This window comes from Symphalangus syndactylus, chromosome 2 (assembly GCF_028878055.3).
Source record: "Symphalangus syndactylus isolate Jambi chromosome 2, NHGRI_mSymSyn1-v2.1_pri, whole genome shotgun sequence".
Classification (NCBI taxonomy): domain Eukaryota; kingdom Metazoa; phylum Chordata; class Mammalia; order Primates; family Hylobatidae; genus Symphalangus; species Symphalangus syndactylus.
The window spans coordinates 27353148-27379993 of NC_072424.2; positions in this window are offsets into that span (position 1 = coordinate 27353148).

Genomic DNA, 26846 nt, shown 5'->3' on the forward strand with positions numbered 1-26846 from the left:
GTTGAATACAGTACCATAAGATATTTTGTGGCCGGGCGCGGTGGCTCACGCTTGTAATCCCAGCACTTTGGGAGGCCGAGGCGGGCGGATCACGAGGTCAGGAGATCGAGACCACGGTGAAACCCCGTCTCTACTAAAAATACAAAAAAATTAGCCGGGCGTGGTGGCGGGCGCCTGTAGTCCCAGCTACTCGGAGAGGCTGAGGCAGGAGAATGGCGTGAACCCGGGAGGCGGAGCTTGCAGTGAGCCGAGATCGCGCCACTGCACTCCAGCCTGGGCGACAGAGCGAGACTCCGTCTCAAAAAAAAAAAAAAAAAAAAAAAAAAAAAAAAAAAAAAAGATATTTTGTGAGAGAGAAAGACTGCATTTACATTACTTTTATTATACTGTATTGTTACAAATGTTCTATTTTATTAGTTATGTTTGCTAATCTCTTACTGTGCCTAATGTATAAATTAAACTTCATCATAGGCATGTATGTTTAAGAAAAAGCATAGTATATATATATAAGGTTTGGTACTATCTGAGGCCTCAAGAATCAACAGGGTGTCTTGGAACACAACCCCCTCAGATAAGGGGGGAATTGCTATATGTCGCCCAGGCCAGGCATGGTGGTCAATAGATATCTGTCATGTATACAGACCATGCTTCTGTGGCTTTGCTGATTTCTTTTCTGACCCTTAGCTTTGGGACCAAAAATTGTATTTGTATCTATCTCACAAACATCCAAAACAAGAGGATGAAAAAAGAGCACAGAACAGAACTGAAGGATTAACTCTATGGCAGAAAAGGTGCCTTGTCTGAACTAGAGACAAGACCAAGGGAAAGCATCTGGGAAAACCATCTCTCACACATGAGATGCTGAGTATGATACTGGGAAAAATTAGCAGAAAAAATCCATTTATTTTGTTTATATAAAATTTGACAAAGTTCCTTCCTTTATGGTAACCAGTTACCATTTGTGCCCAATTTTATGCACATGCACATTATCAAATATCTGCTGGTTTCACCTGACTATATGTCACTATGCATGCTGAATCTTCATAATGTGTCACTTGTTTGTTGAAGTCAGTTTTTATTTTAAAAAATTAAAAGAATGTGTTGGCTCTTGTTCCAAGACATTTGTGATATTTGTGACCAAGAAAAGAGCAACTTTAAATATATATATGTATTACATATATATTAATTGTCATTCTAATAGGTATAACCTATTATTACCTATTAATATAACCAAATATTAATTGCCATCCTAATAGATATAACAATATATATAACCATTTATAAAACCATATATATAGTTATACCTATTAGGATGGCAATTAGCCAAGAAAAGTGGAAAATAACTAGTGTTGGCAAGGAAATGAAGAAATTGAAACCCTTGTGCTTTGCTGGTGGGAATGTAAAATAGTGCATCCATAGCCCACAGACACTATATAGCAACTACACAATCAAGTTTACAAAACAGCCAGTTAACAATATGATGACAGGATCAAAATCTCACGTATCAATATTAACCTTGAATGTAAATGATCTAAATGCCTCCACTTAAAAGGCAGAGAGTGGCAAGCTGGATAAAAATTAAGACTCAACTGTCTGCTGTCTTCAAGAGACCCATCTCACATGAAACAATACCCACAGGCTCAAAGTAAAGGGATGAAGAAAGATCAATCAGGCAAATAGAAAACATAAGAGAGCAGGGGTCACTATTCTTATATAATGTAAAGACTTTAAACCAACAACAGTGAAAAAGGACAAAGAAGAATATTACATAATGATAAAATGTTTATTCAACGAGAATATAACTATCCTAAATATATACACACCAAACATTAGAGCACTAGATTCATAAAGCAAGTTCTCCTAGACCTACGAAAAGACTTAGACAGCCACACAATAATAGTGAGAGGCTTCAACACCCCTCTGACAGTGTTATACAGATCATAAGGCAGAAAACCAATGAAGAAATCCTAGACCTAAACTCAACACTTGACCAATTGGACCTAATAGACATCTACAGAATACTCTACCCAACAATCACAGAATATACATTTTTCTCATCTGCACATGGGACATATTCTAATATCAACCACATGTTCAGCTATAAAGCAAGTCTCAGGAAATTCAAAAAAATCAAAATCATACCAAGCACATTCTCAGACCACATTGCAATAAAAATAGAAACCATCACCAAGAAGATCTCCTTGAATAATTTTTGGGTAAACAATGAAATTAAGGCAGGAATCAAAAAAATTTTGAAATCAGTGAAAACAGAGACACAACATATCAAAATCTTAGGATGCATCTAAAGCAGTGTCAAGAGGAGAGTTTAGAGTGTTAAATACCTACATTAAGAGGTTAGAAAGATCTCAAATGAACAATCCATCATCGCACCTAGAAGAACTAGAAAAGTTTATTTAAAACAAAAAAAAAAAGCTAGCAGAAGAAAAGAAATAACCAAAATCAGAGCCGAACTGAATGAAACTGAGATGCAAAAAAATCCATACAAAAGATCAATGAAACCAAAGGTTGGTTTTTTGAAAGGTTAAACAAAATTTATACACTACTACCTAGATTAACAACAACAACAAAAAAGAAGATCCAAATAAACACAATCAGAAATGACAAAGATGACATTACAACCAACACCACAGCAATATAAAAGATCCTCAGAGACCATTATGAACACCTCCATTCACACAAATCAGGAAATCTCAAAGAAATGGATGAATTCCTGGAGACACACAACCTTCCAAGATTGAGTCAGGAAGAAATTGAAAACCTGAACAGACCAATTACAAGTTCCAATATTGAATCAGTAATTAAAAAAAAAAACTACAAACCAAAAAATGACCTAGACCAAATGGATTCACAGCCAAATTCTACCAGGCATACAAAGAAGAGCTGGTACCAATTCTCTGAAACTATTCCAAACATCAAGGAGGGACTCCTCCCTAAATCATTCTACAAAGTCAGCATTATGCTGATACCAAAAGCTGGCAGAGACACAAGAAAAAATACTCCAGGCCCGTATTCCTGATGAACATAGATGCAAAAATCCTCAAGAATATACTAGTAAACTGAAGTCAGAAGCACATCAGAAAGATAATTCATCACACTCAAGTAGCCTTTATTCCTAGGATGAAAGGTTGGTTCAATATACACAAATCAATAAATGTGATTCACCATATAGACAAAATTTAAAACAGAATTCATATGATCATCACAATAGATGCAGAAAAAGCTTTCAATAAAATCCAATATTCCTTTATGATACAAACCCTCAGCAAACTAGGCATCAAAGGAACATATGACAAAATAATAAGAGCCATCTATGACAGACCCACAGCCAACATGATACTGAATGGGCAAAAGTGGAAACCATTCCCCTTGAGAAGCGGAACAAGACAAGATTGCCTACTCTCATCACTCCTATTCAATATAGTACTGGAAGTCCTAGTCAGAGGGCTCAGGCAAGAGAAAGAAATAAAAGGCATCCAAATAGGAAAAGAAGTCAAGCTATGTCTCTTCACTGATAATATGATTATACACCTTTTAAGAAACTCTGAAGACTCCACCAAGTGACTCCTAGAGCTGAGAAATGACTTCACTAAAGTGTCAAAATACAAAATCATTGAACAAAAGTCAGTAACATTTCTATAAACCAATAATGTTCAAGCTGAGAACAAAATCAAGAATGCAATCCCCATTCACAATAGCCACAAAAAAACTAAAATACCGAGGAATACAGCTAACCAAGAAGGTGAAAGATCTCTAAAGGAGAATTTACAAAACACTGCTGAAAGAAATCAGAGATGACACAAATATTTGGAAAAACATCCCACGCTTATGGATTGGAAGAATCAACATCATTAAAATGGCCATACTGCCCAAAGCAATTTACAATTCAACATTATTGCTATCAAGCTACCGATGTTGTTTTACACAGAATTAGAAAAAAATCCATTCTAAAATTCATATAAAACCAAAAAAGAACCCAAACAGCCAAAGCAATTCTAAGCAAAAAGAACAAAGGTAACCATCATATTACCTGACTTCGAACTATACTACAAGGCTACAATAACCAAAATAGCATGGTACTGGTACAAAAACGCATAGACTAATGGAACAGAATAGAGAACCCAGAAATAAAGCTGCACACCTACAATCATCTGATCTGCAACAGAGTTGACAAAAATCAACTATGGAGAAAAGACTGTCTGTTCAATAAATGGTGCTAGGATAACTGGCTAGCCACATGCAGAAGAATGAAACTGGACCCATACCTATCGCCATATACAAAAATTGATCTGAGATGGATTAAAGACTTTAATGTAAATCTTCAAAGTATAAAAATTCTAGAGAAAAAAAAACTAGAAAATACCCTTCTGTATACCAGCCTTGGCAAATAATTTATGGCTAAGTCCTTAAAAGCAAATGAAACAAAAATAAAAATTGACAAATGGGACCTCATTAAACTAAAAAGCTTCTGCATAGCAAAGGAAACTATAAAGGGAGTAAACAGACAACCTGCAGAATGGGAGAAAATATTCACGAACTATGCATCCAACAAAAGTCTAATATCCAGAATCCATAAGAAACTTAAATTAACAAGCAAAAATCAAATAACTCCATTAAAAATTGGGCAAAGGACATGAACACTTTTCAGAAGAAGATAGACAAGCAAGCAATGAACATATGAAAAATTCTCATCATCACTAATCATCAGAGAAATGCAAAAGCCACAATAGGATCACATCTCACACCAATCAGAATGCCTTTTGTTAAAAAGTCAGAAAATAACAGTTGTTGGTAAGCGTGTAAAGAAAAGGGAATGCCTAGACACTGTTGGTGGGAATGTAAATTAGTTCAGCCACTGTGGCAACTAGTTTTGAGATTTCTCAAAGAACTGAGAGTTGAACCACCTGATTCAACTCAGCAATCCCATGACTGGGTATAAACCCAAAGGAAAATAAATCATTCTACAAAAAAAATACATGCACCTGTATTTTCATCACTGCACTATCCACAAGAGTAGACATGGAATCAACCCAGGTGCCCATCAACAGTGGACTGGATAAAGAAAATGTGGTACATATACACCATGGCATACTACACAGCCATAAAAAAGAATAAAATCATGTCCTTTGCAGCAACATGGATGCAGTTGGAAACCATTAACCTAAGAAAACTAACATAGAAAAACAGAAAACCAAATACTGCATGTTCTTACTTATAAGTGGGAGCTAAACATGAGTACACATGGACATAAAACATGGGAACTAAAAAACATATATATATATATATATATTGCATTTCAGTAACAACACAGTGATGAGGATAGTTCTCAATTTCCCTTTAATTGTTTCAATACAATAGCTGGCAAGCTGGCAATGGGGAACACTTCCCAAGCTGGCCAACTTTAGTTCCTTTCTGGAGACCTGCACTTGGAAGATTCTGAAGGGACATGATTTTCAATTCCTCCTCTGGAGTGTCCGAAACCTTGCCAACAGAGTTGGCAAAATGTGGAACTAGGCCATTCTTCTCCTGAGCGTGGGACTTCTCTGGCTGGCCCTGCGCTGAAAACCCCACTCTGTAGTCCTGTCCTGAGCTTCCATATCCGGCCACCAAAGTGACCTGCTGGGGCTCCTGAAGATGGCATTAGGTAACCAGAACTAAGTCAACAAACTGGGGTTATCGGCTTAATAGTTTAACAGGCTGACTCTCCCAGAAAACATATTTGCATTTTCACTGGGCTTTCTGGAAATAATAGTTTAAATCAAAGGAGCAAATCCCTTCTCTTGACAAATATTTGTTCATTATGGGACACACGGCTACAGAATACTTTTCCTTTCAAGGATAGACAGTTCATGTGTTGCAGGTAGCTGTCGTTAAGGTCTGAGTTAACCTGTTCCAGTCGAAAGAACAGAAAGCTGAGTGGACACAGATAACCAAGCGCCCCTGTCTGAACACTGGTCACTTGCTTATAAGAGACTCTTGGACTCTCTGAGCATTGGTCCCCTGGCTTTTGTAAAGGAAATTCTCGGGCTGTAAAGGCCTTTTCAGTTCTAAATTGAAATTGAAATTCACCAACTCAGCTCCAGCCACTCAAGCCTCTCAGGTTACCCACCTGAACTACATTCTCCACAAGATTGATGGGTAAATAACACTGCCTTCCCACCCAGTTAATCTTGTAGGTTGCCTGAACAAAAAGTGAGGCATCTGCAGCTTTCCTCCTCCGTGTATTGTGGTTATTGGATTACCACCCCCCACCCCCCACCAAGTTCCCAGATAAATTCCCTTAACTTAAAACTTAACCTTTGAAACAAACTGAAATTCTTTCTCAAGTGAGCTGCAGTAAGGCCCAAGAGGCACCTTGCTTTCCTGACTGAAAGCAGGCAGGATGTACATCCCAAGGTGACTCTTGGGCTTGGTCCAAGTGGATGAGGGGTTCATTGCTTAGCACCCTTAAAGGAGGCAGGAAAGAACAGGGGGAGGAGAAGGAGGAGTTATGGCAACCTGTCCCCACTCTGCCCAGCCCCTCAGGTAGCTCAGGGCCCGAAAAGCAATTCTAGCACAAAGGAGTCAAGATTCTCTCATGGAAGCAAGGGATAGAGGACAGAAAGGGAACCCTGGGATCAGGGCAGGACCCCCGCTACCCATGAGGCTGACTGAATTAGTCCACCCAAGAGCATGAGAGTAGCTGCCTACTCTTAAGCACTCAGGCAGGTCAAGCATGTGCTGTATTCTTTATGGGCATCACCTCATGTAATTTTCAAGTAAGGCAGAAATTATCCTTTTCTCTTCATAAAGGATGGAACTGAGACACAAGGAAGTAGACTGACCCTGCAAGAAAATAAAGTCATAGCTTCCGTCAGATCCAAAAAACAGGCTGAAAACATTTTTCAGAGGCTGAATTCATAGAATTCCTTTCACCCACTAGTCTGCAAAGCGTTTCTCAATTTTGCCAATTAAAAGTGGTTGCTTCTCTGCAGCTCCCAGCCTAGAACACTTCCCCCTTCCTCTGCCCTTCTTAGGACAGATGTGAACACCCTTCACAGCCCTGTGGACTGGCCTTGGAGGGCCTTGTCCATTGTGGATCCCAACTGAGTTGAGCCCAGTGTTGGAGCCAGACATGCATGATGACACATGGAAGACACAGGAGGAAACCATGAGAAAACAGGATGTTTTGCAGAACGTCCTTCCCAGGGATGCTAACAGTGAGAAGATGACCAAATACCCTGTTCCCATCCTCCAGGCCAGAGGGCCAGCAGGGTTGACCCTTACCTATTGTCTATAACTAAGGCTGGACCTTGTATCACATAAACCCATGTATTTTCTTAGTCTTATGGAGTCATTTGCCTTGAAAGTATCCAACAGCTGTGCATTCCACAGTCAATTGTACATTAATCATGCATCATAGGGGAAAATGCCATCATTGCTTCCAAATCTGCTAATGTGCAGACGGGCACCCAGCTTCTGAGCTGCAAGGGAAGAGAGGCAGGTCTCCAAATTCCAGCTGGCTCCTTTCGGCTTGCTGCGAAGCCTCAGACATCTGGCTAGGAAGATTGGCTAATGTGCCGTCCCTTGGCTGTGGCGTGCATGGTTACATAAATGTTTGAGCACCACTTGACAAAGCCTCACTTGCTCTCTCCAGCCCTGCCGTGCTCTGAGACGCCCACCTCAGCTCACCTCTTTTCCTTCTTTTTTTTCTCTTTCTATTTCTTTCTGTCTGTCTGTCTGTCACTCTTTCTGGCTCTCTCTTTCTCTCTCTCCCACTCCAACAATTCAGGGCAGTGTATGTCAAAAAAACAAAAATAGACTGGAAACATTAATTTTTAACAGTTCCTATTTGCTGAAGACCTATTATGCACCAGGGACTTTGCATGCACTGGTTCTAAGTCTTATCAACACTCTGCCAGCTGAGCAGTATTATCCCCATTCACAAATGAAGAAACTGAAGCAAATGGAAATTAAGTGACTTTCCCAAGTCATGCAGCTGGGAAGTGGCAGAGCCAAGATTCAAACCCTGATCTGGTTGATTCTCTCATGACACATTTTTTTCTGTCCCGCAGTCCTATAGGGTCCTCCTATTGGACCTGGGTGATTGCCTGCATCAGCTTCCTTAAGCCCAGAAATGAAAGATGACTCACTAGACAGGCCTGGCTAACTCAGGGCGGAGCAGGGGGCAGGGGGGAGGAAGGGGGAGGAAAGAGGACTGGCAGAGCAGGAGAGCCCTATAAGGGAGGTTTTGCAGAAGGAAACTGTTTGTTGTGAAACGTTTAATTATTGCACTTCAGGGTAATTTATTATCAGGGAAATTAAGTGATTCCATTAGCCTCCTGTCGCTTTCCAAAATAAATCTGTCAGGGCAGGGTGAGGGGGGAAAAGGAAATGAGAGCTTCTCTGTTTTAATTTGTTTTTCTACAGATTGCCAACTGGAGGTGCGGGCTCCATTGATCCATGGGAAGGGAGCTGGCGGCCATCCTGGGTGAGCCTCTGCTACCCTCAGCCCCTCTGCAGCCACATTTCCATATCGGAACAAAACCTGAGCCCAGCTTGGGAAAGTGGGGCAAGTGCCCAGTCAACGCAGAAAGAAACCGAAGGCCTGGGAACAAGAGACAGCTCTGCCACCAGCTGGATCTGGCACCTTGGGCAACTCACTCCCCAGCTAATAAATGAGGCTCTCAAATGGTAATGCCCCTTCGCCCCTAACCTCCTCTAAGTACCAGCTGCACAAGCCTCCAATAATCCTGTGTCTCGGGTACCTTAACACAACATTGGGCTTCTAGTAACAGCTCAACCAATGGCAGTGCTCTCCTTCTATCCTCACCACCAGATACTCTTGCTATCTCTGTCTAATAGATGTGGCTCTCAGGGAGCAAATTCTACAGCCAGAACAGGAATCCAGGTCTGAGTCCTCAGCCAGCGCACTAAGACACTGCCCCTCACTGTCATCTACTTCTGTGCGTGCCCAGGAATTACTCCACGTACACCTCAATTGTCCTCATAGCAGCAACGTGAAATCCTGCCTCCCTGGACTGTGGGCAATTGAAGACAGGGCACTATTGTTTTGTTCCTTATATCTGAACCAGCCAAGGGCCTAAACAAATGCAAAAAACACTTTATTACTTTTCCTAGCCCCAGTGCTTGGCACTCAGCAGGTACCCAATATGTATTTGTTGAATTAATAATTCTGTAATATGAGATTTGTCACTTAGCCGAATGGATAACTAGATCTTAACTGAGGGAGAGGACACTGTGCCTTTTTCATGAAAAATCTAAATACGTGGAAAGAAAAGAGCTAAGAACGGTCTGCTAATTTTACTAGGGAGAGGCCAAATTGTGCTCCTCTGCCTAAGAGCTTCAATTTCCTCAGCAACTCCATTGTGACTCTGCAGAGATGAATGCCATCAACTGATAAGGGTGCCCGAGGACATGAGCCACTGAAATCTTCTTCCCACAGATGCTCAGCCCTGGCCATGTCTGCAGGGGGCTGCAATCTTTCTCTGGGCACAGTTTCCTGCTCATTTCCTCATCTATAACATGATAACAGGGTAGCATCACTCAGCCCCTGGAGATGGAAGCAAGAACTATAGGGTACTAAGATCTGTGTTCTGGCCACTGGCAGATCCAGACAACATACAAGATCTTCTGGAAGATTTAGCACCCACTGGGGCACTTCAAGATCAGATGCACCAAGCTCAATGCCAAAGGGACCCAATTCTGTCATCTCAGAGGCACCAAGGCAGGTGACTGCCATTATCAAGATATTACCCTAGCTCCCCAGTCATGTCAAGTACAGCCGGGGTGAGACTTCTCCACTGTAGACCCAAGTCTGATTTCACCTACAGCCCATGACTGCTGTTTGTTCAACAGATCCACAGCTGGGAGGAACGCACACCCTAGACATATGATCTGAGTGGTTTTCTAGGTCAATAAATAGCTTTGGTTACCACTGACCATTCAAACTGGCTGAGGATGTATCTGGCAGGGGAGCCAATGAACACGAGCTGGGAGGGAGCTCAAATGCCTAACTCAAGTCCTGCACATCCTGATTCTCACTCTCCCCACAAGGGATGGTAGGACAGAGTGGGGATGCCATCCTATCTCTTGAGTGATTGCTGCGTGGGTCCCCTGTCTATGAGCTAGGCAGAGATCATCAAATGAACTCCCCAAATCAATGTGTCCCAAACTTTAACATGCACACAAATCACCTGGGACCTTGTCAAAATGCAGATTTTTATATAATAGGACTAGGAAAAGATCCAAGATTCTTCATTTCTAATAAGCTCTCAGGTGATACTGATGCTGCTGGTCTGCAGACCACACTTCTAGTAGCAATGCCTTAAACTCTCTAAGCCTATTTCATCTACAAAATAGGGCTAATACTAGCTGCCTCACAAAGTTGTTGGAGATTTGATGAGATAACATACATGAAGCATCCAGCAAAGTGTCTCGCACGTAATGGAGCATGTACTACACACGAGTTTTACCTTCTTTGCATTTCCACACCACTCCAGCTGACCCCTGAACCAGTGGTTCTTGATCTTGTTTGGCTAATAGACTCCTCTGAGAACCTAATAAAAACCTGGGACTCTATCAGTCAGGATGGGCTAGGCTGTATAAGCAAAATCTCCATGGTTTAACACAGCCAAAGTTTAATTCCCGCTCCTGCAACATTTCCAGCATGGGTCAGTGGGTTCTCTGCTCACTGAAGTCATTCAGAGACTCAGACTAATAGATGTTCCATCTCAATATACAACCCACGATCATGATGCGATCATGGTGGAGGGAAGGAGCATGGTGAATCATACATTGCTCTTACAGTGTCTGCCCAAAAGAGATACACATCACTTCCACTCACATTTCAGAGGCCAAAACAAATCCCAGGACAATGCCTCATTTCAAAGGGGCCAAGGAAGTACAATTCTATCCTTTGCCCAGAAGATGGAGAACCAGAAGCATTTGGTGAAGAACATAATGATCACCACCAATCTACTTCCCAGGGAAAATAATGCAAATAGAGGCCGGGCGCAGTGGCTCATGCCCATAATCCCAGCATTTTGGGAGGCCGAGGCAGGCGGATCATGATGTCAAGAGATCAAGACCATCCTAGCCAACATGGTGAAACCCCATCTCTACTAAAAGTACAAAAATTAGCTGGGTGTGGTGGAGTGTGCCTATAGTCCCAGCTACTCAGGAGGCTGAAGCAGGGGAATCGCTTGAACCCGGGAGGCGGAGATTGCAGTGAGCTGAGATCACACCACTGCACTCCAGCCTGGCGACAGAGCAAGACTCCATCTCAAAAAAAAAAAAAATGCAAATATAGAAGCATGCCTATAACTCCAAGAGGTCTACAGACCTGCTCACTCCCCAAGCCCCGTCCATCCTTAATACTGTCTGAGCGTGACCAACGAGATTTGGGGAGAAAAGGTGCTCATTCGTCAATTCGGCAAATGCGATTGATTGTCTACTATGACAGTACACGTTGTGTGGGCAACAAGATAGACCAGGTCCACACTCTCACAAGGCTTATATTCTAGAGGGAATACAAAGACAGTAATCAGGAAATTACAGCAGATAGTAAGTGCTCTCAAGGTAATGGACATAGTGTGATGTAACGAAGAGTTACTGGGAGGTAGGAGGGACTGACTCCATCTGAACATGGAGAGGTCAGAGAAGGTCACTCTGACCAGTGAAGCTCAAGGATAAGAAAGAGCCATACGTATGCTGAGCTAGAAGAAAATTATTCCAGGCAAAAGGAATAGCAAGTGCAAAGGCCCAGTGGCAGAAAGAGATCACTGCGCTGGATGAATAGGCGAAGGTCAGTGTGGCAGGGGCTTTGTGAATGAAGTGGTCAGTGATAGGAGATGTGGTTGGAGGTGAGCTCAGAGAGGTGAGTGGGGGGCTGCTTGTGCAGACCCTGGGTATGTGTTCATGGCCTGACCCAGATCCTTGGGTATCCTTCCCTCATGGCAAGGGGAGTCAGAGGTAATCCTGAAGCACATGGGGAAAAGTCAGCTGTACTCGCAGGACAACACAGCCTGAAGCTGAGGCCAAGGCCCTCAGGGTAAATGACACTAGTGCTAAACCCAGCAGCCTGAGGGACAAGACCCTCTGTAAACACCCACCGTCTCAGTCTTCTCTCTTCCCCTGCAGGACCGAGCTTGAGAGCTCCCTCTGGAACTCAATACTTCTCCCTTTTCTCCTGTACAAAGACCCATGCTGCCTTCCTCTCCTCCCCTGGTCTATGTCAGACTGGCCTTCCTGTCTCCAGTTTCCTGCTGTCTTCCCTCCAGGCCATTATGATGGTCTTCCTCCTTAGAATACTGTTCCATGTCCTCCCTACATGAACATGTACTGCTCTTCCTGTAGAAAACCGCATAAATCCCACCTCCTCTGACACTCTAAGGACCATTTGCAGCCGAGGCCAACTGGCCTCTTGAATTTTTTACTTCTCCCAAGCAGCCTTGATTTGGCCTAGTGGCATTGGTTACCATTACACCGAAAATTCTCATCTCTCCAAGGAAACTGCAGGTTCTTAGAGGGCAAGAATGATGTAACTGAGCCGGTGTCCCCCTCACTCACCCACCAGAGGGCCTAGCTCAGAAATGGTACTCAGGAAATTGCTTGACTTCTGAAGGCAGAGGCAGCAAACTGGGAAACGTGCTGACTCTGCCCTCTGTGCCCAGGCACCACATTTGTCCAGGCAGCTTGCTTAGCAGGGCCTGGAGCTGACAGGGGCTCAACCAATGCTGGTGGAATAAACCACCGGACCCATCTTGGCTTGGAGACTTGGGATGGATGAGCTGACACCTCTGAGCCTCAGTTTCCTCCTTTCTAAACTAGCGATGATGTGAGTTCCTTTCTCATGAGGCTGTTGTGAAGATCAAATGAAACATCAATGGGTTTTGTGAACCGTGGAGTCCTCACATATTATGAGTGGCTGAATGAGCCACTAGTCAACAGCACAGTGGACACCACACCCAGTGGAGAAGGATGTGAACCAGACAGCTGAGTGGAGTACATCCTGCTTCCTACTAAAGCAGGTCAACCAAGAGCAAAGAGTAACAATAGGGTCATATTCCAGGAAAGGGTGTCTGAGCTTTGAAGGATGAGTGTCTTCTATCCCATCATGTCTCACATCAATTCTGCTTGCCCTCTATTGCCTTCTCCTGGCCTTATGGAAAGATGGGAAGGAGAGTTGGCCAGTCAGGTGGGGAGGGAGGCCTGGGCGGTGAAGTTTTACATTGCATTCTTGGTCCCCAACCTCCTTCCACTTTCCTTGCTTTTTAGGGAGCTTATTTAGATTGGGCTGCCCTCCAGAGGCCTGCTCTGGCTTCCTGCATATTCTATCATTCAGAGGAGAACCCTGGGCCCTGAGGAGCATCAGGAAATGTCAGTGAGTCCTTCCATGTGCTCAGAACAAGAAGGTCCAATCCTCCCAAGCAGAGAATGATGCAGAAAATGGTTCAGGAGCCAAACTTTCCTGAAGTCCAACATCGTTCTCAGCACCTCCACACCCAGGTAACATTCCACAGGCACACAGGGCTAAGTGGAATTCAGTCTCTGCCATGTACCAACTGTGTGACCCTGGGCAAGTCCCTTAATCCTTCATAGCTTCGGTTTGCTCCTAGTACCTACTACTTAAGATTATTGTAAGAATATATCAAGAGAATGCTTGCAGAGCACTTAACATAGTGCCTGGCAATATATTTTAGCTATTTTCATTATTATACCATCAAGGCACAGTTGTAGGATTTGACCTGCAAAGGACTGGAAGCTCCAGTCTTTGGTGTTCACTCACAGACCCCCCATCCCTAATAGGGAAAGAGCCACCATCCTATAATGCGTGTCCCTGAGACACTCGGGAATCTCCACCGTCACCCGTTCCCACTCCCCATACTCTCAGAGTAGCCACTGGATAAAGATGTCTTAGTTCAGAACAAACAGGAAAATGTCTACCCTGGCAAGTTCCCAGACCCTGATTGCTCACATAATGGCCACATTTTGCCACTCCTCTTATAATTAGAAAGTGAGGGAGATGGCAGGGCAGAAGGCAGAGATTTAAAACTTTTTTATTCCAAAACCAAGCCGAAGTCCAGGCACACACTCAACACCCACCATGGAAATCCCACCCTGTCAGCTGGTGAACCAAAAAGCACATCGGTCTCCCCCAACATTCATGCAGAAAAGTAATGTTGTGTTGGTCACCTATATGCCTCTCTGAATCTCTCAAAGGCAGAGGAAGATTACGCCTACGCCTCTTTAGAGACCCAACACTGTACAAACAGTACACGTGCAATAAATGCTTGTTCAATTTAATTGCATTGAGAGAATCCTATTCTCTCCAGAGGTGCAGAGTAGAAAGTCCTACCTGGGAGAACTGCTCCCTAAGAACCCCATCCCCTGGGGCAGATGCACATCCAGCCTGGTGGCCAATCCTTTCTGCTCCACACAGGGGTTTCAGTCTTGGGCTATTGGTTACCTGTTCACACCTGCCCCTCTATCTGGACTTATAAACTTCTGAAGAGTAGAGGCAATCTGTCTTCTGGAGCAGAGGGAGTAGAGGCATCAGTATGAGGTGCTGGCCACTCTCCATTTGCCCCTCCAGAGCCTCCCTCCACCTTTCTCTGCTCTGCTCTCTGTCCAGGGAGGCCAAACTCCATGAACTGCATCAACAAGCCTTCCTTGGTGTCTGGCTTCCAGATGGTTTCAGCCAATGGGAGGTGCTAAAAGGAGATCAGAAGGTGGGAGGAGAGACAAGTCAGGGTATTTATTTCCCCAACTCCCTCCCTGATGGGCCAGGGCTTGTTTGGGCTGCATTCCTCTACCCAAGGGCATAGCTTCTGTCAGGGGGCCCTCTCCTTTGCTCTAGCTCTCCCTCCCCTAAACTCTACAGGCACAGGTGTAGCAATGGTTTTCTGCTATTACTAATCCTGGCATCCTTCCTCATCCCTTGTTAGTGTCCTTTAAATCTGCCCACTCTCTGTAAATAGTCCCCTCACTGAATTCTCCTCAATTACAACCCAAGTGACATGTGCTTCCTGCCAGAATCTTAACACATAGACCTGGAAATCTGAAGAGCTGGGTTCTAGTGCTGGCACTGTGGCAGCTATGTGCCTTTCACAAGGCCCTTCCCTTCTAAGTCAGTCTTTTCCTCTGCAAAATGGATGACATAACTAAGTGTCTCTAAGACCCCGTTAGGTAACAAAATTGTTCTTGCATCATCTCTCAGGGTCCCTAAGATACTGCTGTACCCATAGATGGTGCTGGAAACTGTTTGATCAAAGGCTGCTATGGTGAGGAGAGGAGAGAGTGTCTGGCGAGTGCAGGGGTATCAAGTGCAGGGGTATACTGTGTTGTACATTGGCAGAGAAACAATCAGTGCCAGAGGAAACTGTTTTCCAGAAACCTATGTTAGTGCTTTAAAAGGCTGAAATGGCAGAGAAGTTTGGCTGTGTATAGGTGTATAGAAACAAGAGAGCAATGGCTAAGAGCATGGGATGAGACGGAACAGTCCTGAGTTCAGGTCTCAACTGCCATTTCCTTATTTTGTGATGATTGAAAGCCCTTTCACCCCTCTACATTCCCCTCCCATACATGTAAAATGGGGGTGATATGAACACCTCCCTGAAGAGACTGATATGACAGTGAGAAATAGATGCATAGCATTTACCACAATGCCTAGCACACAGTGAGTGCCACATAGTGGGAATAAATACCACCTATCACAATAAAAAATGTCTTTGTCCTTTGAAAAAAACCAACAGCCCTTCATGCTAAAAACTCTCAATAAATTAGGTATTGATGGGACGTATCTCAAAATAATAAGAGCTATCTATGACAAACCCACAGCCAATATCATACTGAATGGGCAAAAACTGGAAGCATTCCCTTTGAAAACTGGCACAAGACAGGGATGCCCTCTCTCATCACTCCTATTCAACGTAGTGTTCAATTAGGAAAAGAGGAAGTCAAATTGTTCCTATTTTCAGATGACATGATTGTATATTTAGAAAACCCCATTGTCTCAGCCCAAAATCTCCTCAAACTGATAAGCAACTTCAGCAAAATCTCAGGATACAAAATCAATGTGCAAAAATCGCAAGCATTCTTATACATCAATAACAGACAAACAGAGAGCCAAATCATGAGTGAACTCCCATTCACAATTGCTTCAAAGAGAATAAAATACCTAGGAATCCAACTTACAAGGGATGTGAAGGACCTCTTCAAGGAGAACTACAAACCACTGCTCAATGAAATAAAAAAGGATACAAACAAATGGCAGAACATTCCATGCTCATGGGTAGGAAGAATCAATATCGTGAAAATGGCCATACTGCCCAAGGTAATTTATAGATTCAATGCCATCCCCATCAAGCAACCAATGACTTTCTTCACAGAATTGGAAAAAAAACTACTTTAAAGTTCATATGGAACCAAAAAGGAGCCTGCATCGCCAAGTCAATCCTAAGCCAAAAGAACAAAGCTGGAGGCATCATGCTACCTGACTTCAAACTATACTACAAGGCTACAGTAACCAAAACAGCATGGTACTGGTACCAAAACAGAGATATAGACCAATGGAACAGAACAGAGCCCTCAGAAATAATGCCACATGTCTACAACTATCTGATCTTTGACAAACCTGACAAAAACAAGAAATGGGGAAAGGATTCCCTATTTAATAAATGGTGCTGGGAAAACTGGCTAGCCATATGTAGAAAGCTGCAACTGGATCCCTTCCTTACACCTTATACAAAAATTAATTCAAGATGGATTAAAGACTTAAATGTTAGACCTAAAACCATAAAAACCCTAGAAGAAAACCTAGGCAATACCATTCAGGACATAGGCATGGGCAAGGACTTCATGTCTAAAACACCAAAAGCAATGGCAACAAAAGCCAAAATTGACAAATGGGATCTCGTTAAACTAAAGAGCTTCTGCACAGCAAAAGAAACTACCATCAGAGTGAACAGGCAACCTACAGAATGGGAGAAAATTTTTGCAACCTACTCATCTGACAAAGGGCTAATATCCAGAATCTACAATGAACTCAAACAAATTTACAAGAAAAAAACAAACAACCCCATCAAAAAGTGGGCAAAGGATATGAACAGACACTTCTCAAAAGAAGACATTTATGCAGCCAAAAAACACATGAAAAAATGCTCATCATCACTGGCCATCAGAGAAATGCAAATCAAAACCACAATGAGATACTATCTCACACCAGTTAGAATGGCCATCATTAAAAAGTCAGGAAACAACAGGTGCTGGAGAGGATGTGGAGAAATAGGAACACTTTTACACTGTTTGTGGGACTGTAAACTAGTTCAACCATTGTGGAAGACAGTGTGGCTATTCCTCAGGGATCTAGAACTAGAAATACCATTTGAACCAGCCATCCCATTACTGGGTATATACCCAAAGGATTATAAATCATGCTGCTATAAAGACACATGCACACGTATGTTTATAGCGGCACTATTCACAACAGCAAAGACTTGGAACCAACCTAAATGTCCAACAAAGATAGACTGGATTAAGAAAATGTGGCACATATACACCATGGAATACTATGCAGCCATAAAAAAATGATGAGTTCATGTCCTTTGTAGGGACATGGATGAAACTGGAAACCATCATTCTCAGCAAACTATCGCAAGGACAAAAAAACCAAATGCCACATGTTCTCACTCATAGGTGGGAATTGAACAATGAAAATACATGGACACAGGAAGGGGAACATCATACACCAGGGACTGTTGTTGGGAGGGGGGAGGGGGGAGGGGGGAGGAATAGCATTAGGAGATATACCTAATATTAAATGAGGCTGTATATGTTCAGGGTGTAACTATCTAGATCTTATCAGAGAATGCCTACTACAAGTTTGAAAGTGAAATAGGAGGCTGAAGAGTGCTGGTGGACATTAGCACTCTGACCCACACCTCATTAACATGCTGAGTACCCAAATAAGATATCAGACTTAAAGGAATTAAAGGAAAATATTATCCTAATTCATAAATAGATGGCTATCTCAACAGGAAGAAAAACGAGAACTGTACAATCGCTAATGCAAAAATTTTACTAGACGGGTTTAACATCAAATAGGAGATAGCAGAAGAAAGAGTTAATAAACTAAAAAACCCATTGAAAGTATTAATCTGAAGAACAGAAAGAGATTAGAGAAAAATAACCAGAGCCTCTATGACTAATAGGAAAATATCAAGTGACTCTGTATGTCTGTAATTTGAATGCTAGAAGAAAAGAGAATGGGAATTTCTCCAGAAAAATCTCTGGAGACATTAATAGAAAAAAAAAAACTAAATTTGGGGAAAACTACTGACTTACAGAACCAAGAAGCTCAGTGTTTTACCCTGTGTTTTTCAAGTAGGATAAGAAAATTAGAAATAAAACCACAAAACAGCAAAACCTGACACATGATAATTGAATTGCTGAAAGCCTCCCTTGCCTCACTCTGCCCCAACCCCTATTCCTCCTAACCAGTCTGACTGGGACATTACTATGACCTCAGAGTTGCGCTGGGCCAAGCAGCAGAGTTGAAGGAGAGGTAACCTTAAGCTTCGTCACCAGCGTGATAGGTACTAGGAGGATCCAGAGCCATGGGAGCAGCAGGCCTGGGTATAAGCATGTGAGATGCGACTACATAACCCAGGTCAGAGCCCAGGTGCACACCGCTGTCCATCTCTGCAAAGCAGACCCCAGTGAGAGTTATAGGATGAGGAACACTATCTATTTCTTCAGAGAAATAAGGGTTGTCCCTCGGTAAAACATCAGCTAGGCTTCCCTCTGTATTCATCCAACTCCTCTGACCCCTAGAGCCAAGTCCGCTTAAAACTGTGAATTCTGACTCCAGAAAAGAGAAGGTGTGTTAGGGTTCTCCATAGAAAAAGAAGAAACAGGAGAGAGAGAGAGAAAGAGAGAGAGATTAATAGAGAGAGGGGGAAAAAGATTTATCTTAAATAATTGGCTTACATGAATGTGGTAGGCTGGCAGGTTGGAGATCCAGGGAAGAGTTGTAGTTCAAGTCCACAGGCAGTTTTCTGGCAGAAATCCTTCTTCTTCAGTCTTTTTCCATTAAGGGGGAGGTCAGTTTTTTGTTTTTTTGTTTCTATTAAGACTTTCAACTGATTGGAGGAGGCCCACCCATTTTATGGATGGTAATCTGTTTTACTCAGTCCACTGATTTAAATGTTGATCTCATCTAAAAAATACCATCATAGAAATATCTATAATAATGTTTAATCAAATGTTTGGGTACCATGGCCTAGCCAAGTTGACTCATAAAATTAACCATCATACTATCATTCTGACAAAATGTGCCTCCTGCAGGAAGGGGCTGTGCAGGACAAAGATGAGCCTGAGGACAGCACCAACTAAGGGTATAGAGAAGGGGCTGTGACACCAAAATCTAACATGCTCCAAGGCAGCACCAGTGGAAGTAAAGAGGCCCATTTCCTTCCAAGGAGACTAGATCCAGAGCTGCTCCAACTTACTTAAGCATGTATGTGAACCACCAGCCTCCTGATCCAGGAGGTCTGGATGTGGGCGTGAGAGTCAGCAGTTCTCACAAGGCCCCGGTGGCTGCCTGTGCCACTAGTCTCTGGGCCATACTTCGAGTAGCAGGGTGCAGGGCCTCAGAGCCTAGATTCCTAGGTCTCATCCCAGCTCTACTCTTCATTTGCTATGTAACTTTGAGCAAGGGAGGTATTTAACCTTCCAGAATCTCAGTGTCCGCATTGATAAAGTGGGAGGTAACAATATCGACTTCAAAAGGTGATTGTGAGATTAAAAGAGAAAATGAACATGAAGTATGTGGATAGTTTGAGCTCAATAAAAGCTCTTAGCTACTGTCATTATTATGGGCACCTGATTTTTAAAGAGTATAAGTCAGGTAGGATACAAATAAATCTTACATTTGGTGATCAGCATGGGGAAAGGACCTAAACATACAGCCACAGGAAAAAACTTTGATAAAATTGAAACCATTCACCCTAGAGAGGAACAGATGTAGGAAGGAGGTGGGAGGGAAATGGAGGCCCAAAAGAGGTGATGAAAAGCTTCCTGGACATACTTGAAATGGAGTGTTCGTGGAAATAAAGTGAGAATTATCCTGCAAGCCTCCATGAAATTAACAAAGACCAAGATGTGGAGCTTCCTGGTAAGTCAAAATGAGATCAGTGACAAAGCTTGGGAGTATCCAAAGGCGACCAGAAATGAAGAAGGTTGTGTGGATTGAGTTGTCCACCTACCACCAGAGGCATGGCAGCAGACTGTGCCACCACCCCTTCACCAGAAAGCCAACAGGCTATTGCCACAGATTCATGTGACAACTGCCCACACCCTCCAAGCACTTCTGGAACTCCAGAGCAACTCTGTTGATGTCTCTCTCGGAGCATGGCCTCCTTCCTGCATGCAGAGTCCTGGCATGCCAGCTCTGCTGTCCAAGGGCCACTCCTGGGGGACAGTTGGCACATTCCAAGCTTAGTCATGATGCATCAGACAATTCATTCAGATTTCTTCAATTCCATTATCAGGCCCTGTGGGAGCCAAATGGGAAAAAGAATCAATGCATATGCTGGCCAGGGAAGCAGCAGTGTCCAAACAGCCTGCCCCCCATGAGAACATTGGCCTGTCCTTTCCCCAGACCCCCAGACCAGGACTACCATGTTGCCAGGACAGTCAGACAGTCACACTGTCCCATCTGACAACCACTGCTACACAGGCCATCTGCTCCATGGCCTCGGGGTTGCCCCTAGGCCACCTCCCCACGTCTCAGCAGTAGCAGTGGCCCCCAGGAGCAGCCCCACTCTGCTCCCCTCTCTGGGGCCTCCACACTGCTGTGCATTGCGCATGTGCTTGTGAGGTCATCGAACCTCTTGGAACCTCAGTTTCTTCATCTGAAAAATGAGAACAAGGATAAGAATAATACCTACCTCACAGGGATGTCATGAGGTTAAAAGAGATAAAGATACACAAAATATTTAACCTGATTCTTGGCATTTGGTACTGCAGAAATGTGGGCATTGCACCCCATGAGAGAGATATCCTTCCCTGCTACAGACGAGGCTCTAAGCAAGTGTTCATCAAACTGAATCCTGCTGGAGAATACTCACGGCCCCCAGGTCTGAACTAAAGCAGATACCAGAGGGGAGGCAGTTGCCTCCCTCACCTCCTCACCCTTCTCGGCAGGAGCCAAGGTCACGAAGCTGGGGCCTCACCCTCTAAGCCCTACCCAGGGCTTAGAGACAGGAGCTCTGCAGGGTTGCAGAAGCCCAGAGCTTACGCCAAGGGAGCTGCTTCAAATCACAGCTCCTTCCAGGCACCTCCCCAGCAGGCCTTGCTCCCAGCTCTGTCAGGCTCAAGCAGCTTTAGTCTGAACGTTCTGGCCTCAGCCTGACGCTCCCCTGCCCTCGATTAAAGGGCCACCCCCGCCCACTGTCTGACCTATCGATTGGGACAGATCTGAGGGTGGCTGTGGCCTTGGACCCCCAATCCCCAGCCAGCCCAGGCTCCTGCCACTAGGCTTATTCGGGACAACTCAGTTAACAGTTGGACATCTGTCGTGTGCCAGGCTGTGTGCCAGGAGAGAACCAGTGCTTGGTGTGCAGAGGGAGGGAGAGAGATGGCAGCACCAACACCTGTCGCCTGGGGCAGCTGGGCATGTCCACAGGGACCTCTCACAGATTCTGTAACAATGCAGATTCGTAGGGCTCCTGGAAATGCTTGCGTGGGGATACAGGGCACTTTCCTCAGAGAGGAACTTACAGACCAGTGGAGGAGATGTGCTCCCAGCAGAAGACAGAGACAGGGGAACACGGGTCAATACTGGTGGCGCGGCAGGCATGAGCACCTGAAGCAGGGAAACATTTGTGGAGGGTCTTTCAGTGCCTGGAATCTGAAACTGGCAGCCCAGGATGCTCAGAGAAACACTGACTGGAAAAGGAAGACATGCGCCTGCAGGTGCTGGTGTGTCCTGGAAGCTTCCATGGAGTAGAGGGCGATCTTAGAGCTCACCACCTCCACCAAAACCCACCCCAAGGGGAAAGGCAGGTGTCATCTCAACCTCCTCCCTCCTTCAGAGCTGGAGACCCCAAATCATTCAGGCACCCACCCTCCTCAAGCCTACCGGAGGGCCACAGGGACAGGGCTCGTTGCAGGGGGGCTGGGCCATCGCACCCACATCTGGATGCTGCACCCTGGGGGTGGGCATCCCAGGGACAGAGCTGAGAGAGCCTCGGGGTGGGTAGAGCTGGAGCTCTGGAGCCTGAGGGGGGAACCTGCCTGGCCCTGGCCTCCTTGCTATGAGCGACGATAAATTTCCTCACTGACTATGCCCCTTGACTCGGGGTTTTCTTACTGACAGCTGCAGGCCTTCTGAGAGACATAGGGACCCTATGTCCTCTCCTCTCCCTACGTCATGCTTGAAAAACATCCAGACCCTATCCAAACTAGGGTTGCCAAACAAAACTAGGGTTAGCAAATGAAAATGCTGGGTGCCCAGTTAGATTCAAATTTTGGGTAAACAATGAGTAATTTTTCTAATATATTATATTTTGTGCTATACTTGAGGCATACTTATACTAAAAACATTACCCATTGTTTAACTGAAATTCTATTTTAAGCAAGCACCCTGTGTTTTTTCTGGCAACCCTATCCCAAATCCCTCATTTCTCTCACCTGGCAGCACACCACCCTCCAAAATGGTTTGTCACCAGGAGAGGCTTCTGAGATGGCACCCAAGCATCCCCTGAGGTGGCCTGGGAGGGGTCAGAGAGCCCCGCTGACCCCCTGGCACCTCCTCATTGCTGTGGGTTAGGGCTGGAGGGGGCCCAGTAAATGGTCTTCTCTTGCCTGCTAGGTCCTAACAATGGTGAAGAGAGAGAAGTGAAGAGGAGGAGAGACCGAAATATCACCTTAGCAGCTGAGAAAGCTGATTTGGGGGAATAGGGCTGAGAGCTGCAAGCACCTGGGCCTTCCGATATCGAACCCCAGAACTCGACAAATCACCTACTCTGTTCCCGCAGCCCTGAACCCTCCCAGTCCTGCTCCAGGGCAGCTCAGGCAGGGGAGGGAGGCTGCCACTCTCCTGGCTCACTCTGTGATCAAGAACAGTAGCAACCCAGGCACCCTGCAGGCGAGAGAAAAAGATGAGGGTTCCTGAGACCTGTTTCTTCTCCCAAATTCACCTATCAGCGAAATCATTCATCCTACCTATCCCCTTGGGAGAAGAGAGGTCAGGAATATTGGGCTACTGACGGGACTCCACGTGGAGGCATCCACCGCTCTCATTGGCAGCACTAGGGGAACCCCGTCGGTCCCCACTGGTGGCAGGCCACTCACAAGAGCACCCTTTGACGAGCCAGCCTGGACCATGTAGTCACCAGTCAAAAGAAGTCCTGGCCAACAAACACAGCTCACTTCCCAACCTGTGCCTGCCTCAGTTTCCTCATCTGTGAGAGGGGGAGAAGAGCACTCACCTGGGCTCGTTCATGGATATGCCTGCAGCACACCTGGCGCACAGAGAGGGCTCACGAGGGCTGTGGCTGTTACTATCCCTGGCTCTGACATGGAGGGGAAGTGGGGGTGACGAAGCAAGGACAAGGCCCTTGAAGGGGAGAGAAGAGAGGAAGAAAGGGAGAGTTTAGCTGGGCTAGTGTAAGACCTCTGCTTGGAGGGCTGCTGGAGGTCGCGCAGTTTCAAGGAGGAAGAGAGATAAACAGATGAAGACATCAGTCTGGCCTCCCAGGTGAGGCTGGTGTGGAAGCAATGAATGGGGGGAAGCACCTTGTCCTCATCACACCCATAGAACCAGATGCTCTCAGGGTGCTGACAAGCTCGAGATGCAGGAGCTGAGGCCACTTCCTGGGGAAGTGCAGAGACTGGCACAGCTAGCTGGGAACTTGGAACCCCCACCAGGCAGGCTGTGACTCAGAGGGTGGCTCCAGGCCCAGCCTGAACAGGGATGTTCACTGGGACCCAAACAGAAACCACAATAGACCAATGGACAGAGACAAGGAGGGAGGATAAAGGGCAGCAGTTGTCACATGGATACCCCGAGTTCATGCTGGATTTCAGGCTTACTAACACTTACCCTCAGTAGTCCATTCAATGAAAGTTGATTGTCTCATCTGCTGTGGGCTCTGGGGATAAAAGAGTGAATGTGGCAGCCATGGCCCCAGCCTCTGTGGGACAGCATTCTCACACATGAAGCAACTGCACATTGTGGAAAGTGTCTGAAGGAAACATAAGCGCTGAGACAAAGAATCAAAGAAATATGGCTTTCTTTGGTGGTGAGGGGCCTCACCAAGAAGTGACATGTGCACTAGGCTCTAATGGAAATGAAAGCTCCAGCGCTGGGAAGAACTTTTCAGGCAGAAGACGCAGCAAGTGTGAAGACCCTAAGGGGGAAAATGGCAGGAGGATTTAGGCAGCAAGGCCAGTGCCCAGCCCTGTGCTGGTGTGAGGAGCAGCTCAGCCCAAGGCTGGGGTGACGCCTGCTGGGCAAAGGGCCAAGAGTGGGATCAGGGGCATGGTCAGGAAGATGGCTCCTAAACGTCCACTCATCTGGGAGGAGTCAGTCACCACGGGGTAGGAAAGCATGGTGGGACAAAGTGTCCCTGAGTGCCAACTTGTGACGCCGAGGTCCTCAGAGGAGGACGGCTCCCTGAGGGTTGGAGGTCTCCAGAAGACTTCTTGGAGAAACCTCCCAGAGGACCCCATTTGGACAAGTTGGAGATGTCAAACGGATGCGAGCAACAAAAGACAGCAGTGGCCCCTGGCTGTCTGTGCAGGAGAGAAGGAACTGGTTCACCACTGGGTAGGGATGGGGTCATAGGAGGAATCTTCCTTGTACTTTCTGAAGAAGAGGGAAAGGGTAAGAAAAACTGCAATATTTGTTAGCTGCCCACTCATCTCCCAGCCCTCTTTTCCTCTTCCTAACTGAACCCTGGTTGGCCCTGGAACAGCCACCTGCTTTCCATGTATGCACACACACTCATGTGCTCTGGAGGAAGTGAAGCCTCCAGTTCAAGGGGTAGGCCCCACTGGCTCACACCAACTGGCATATTCCATCTCCTGGCCAGGGTCATTGGTCCCAAAGACAGCCTGTGACTAAAGCCCGTCTACTCAAAGGGATCACCAGGCCCTGGCTCGGTCTATGAGTTCAGCCATGAAGCATGGGCCTACTGGCAGTCATTGTAGACAAGAATAGAGGGATGGAAAGGACTGGGTCTCTGGTGACATCACTGAGACCCTGGACCAACCAATCCTGCAACCCACCCACCTCTGGACTTTCCAGTTGCATGAACCAAACACCACCTTTCATGTGATTAAACCTGTTTGTGTTGAGTGCTGTATTCCTTCCAGTGACAGCAACAGTTTGGGGACATCTAGTATGTACTGGGCACTGAATTAAATCTTGATACACACTGTTTCATGCAGGAATCATCCTTCTCACTCTTCAGAAGGGAAACCTAAGGCTCAGGACATGCAGTAACCTGCCTCAGATCACATAGCTGGACATAGAAGGCCTGACTCCAGGGCCTGAATCTGGGCCTGGGCTCCTACCCCCAGTTCCTTCAGTCCCTCAGGGACCAGATTTCAGGGACCTATAACCGAGGGTCTGAAGCCATCCTAAGTCAGAGACCTTACATCAGACACTACTGAGGGACTTTGCACTAGGACTGTGAGAGCTCTAAGCCTCGTTCAGGGGAAGTTGGGCAGGGCAGAGGCCTAGGCTTTGGACAGCAGAGACCTAGGTTTCATTCCAGACCCCCACTTAGTGGCCATGTAACCTCGGGCAAGTTACTTGCCTTCTTCAGCCTTAGTTTCCCCATGTGTGAAATCAGGGTTCAGTTAAGTCCCTATTATCTCATCTATTAATTACTTTAAAATACTCAACTATAAACAAAGTGAAGGAAATGTAAACGTGTGTATAAATTTGCTTTCATCTTCACCCTAAGGCAATTAGTAAATAGTTGAGATTCCCTATCAGGAACCCATGCTCTAGAAGGTACTATCAAGGACTTCAACTATCTTTATCTAAATTCACACCACAGGGCTTATAGCCTAACCTCATATAGGTCAGACGCACCCGTCCTGGGTAAATAACAGGGATCAAGAATCGGGGCTGATTAGAAAGACTGTCCAGCATTCTGGCCTTTGCATAAACAGGGTTTAAGCATGCAGAAACCCAGAGGCCCAGCACAGCTCTGGGACTAGAATTCCCTTTGGTTCTGTGTGCCCCAACCCCTACGTGATGGAAGGGTCTGCCACCTGGTGTTCCTAGAAGGATGGCAGGTTCTGCCACCAAAACACTGTTTCCTTCTCTTGGAGTGTTCTTACACACAGTGCTTGTCCAAATGCCAAGGACCCTCCACACTCACAGGCATGGGGGTGATGCTTTGGTGGACACTTACCTCTCATTCTTCACATGGTGGAATCTGGCCTAAGACTGACTCTCACTGCTGCACATCTCCAAGTAGCAAGAGGAAGATGCCAAGCTCCAGCCCAGCAGGGTTCATTGGAAGCTATGCATCAAAACCAAAAATCCTGGCAATTGTTGAATGATCACTACGATTTAGATTCCTTCCCAGCTACTCCTTCCAAGTCGTTGGGAGGATAAGAGACACGAAATACCAGCAAATGTTGTTATTATAATCATTCTTGTTATTGTTCAGTCCTGTCTCTTCTTTAATCAAAGAACGTATCTATGATGAGGAATTGTGCTGAGAAGTAGAGGGAGGAGGAAAGATAGGGGTTGTGTTTTGAGATTTATAAGGCTACAGTGTGTCCAGGCAACACTCCCAGCC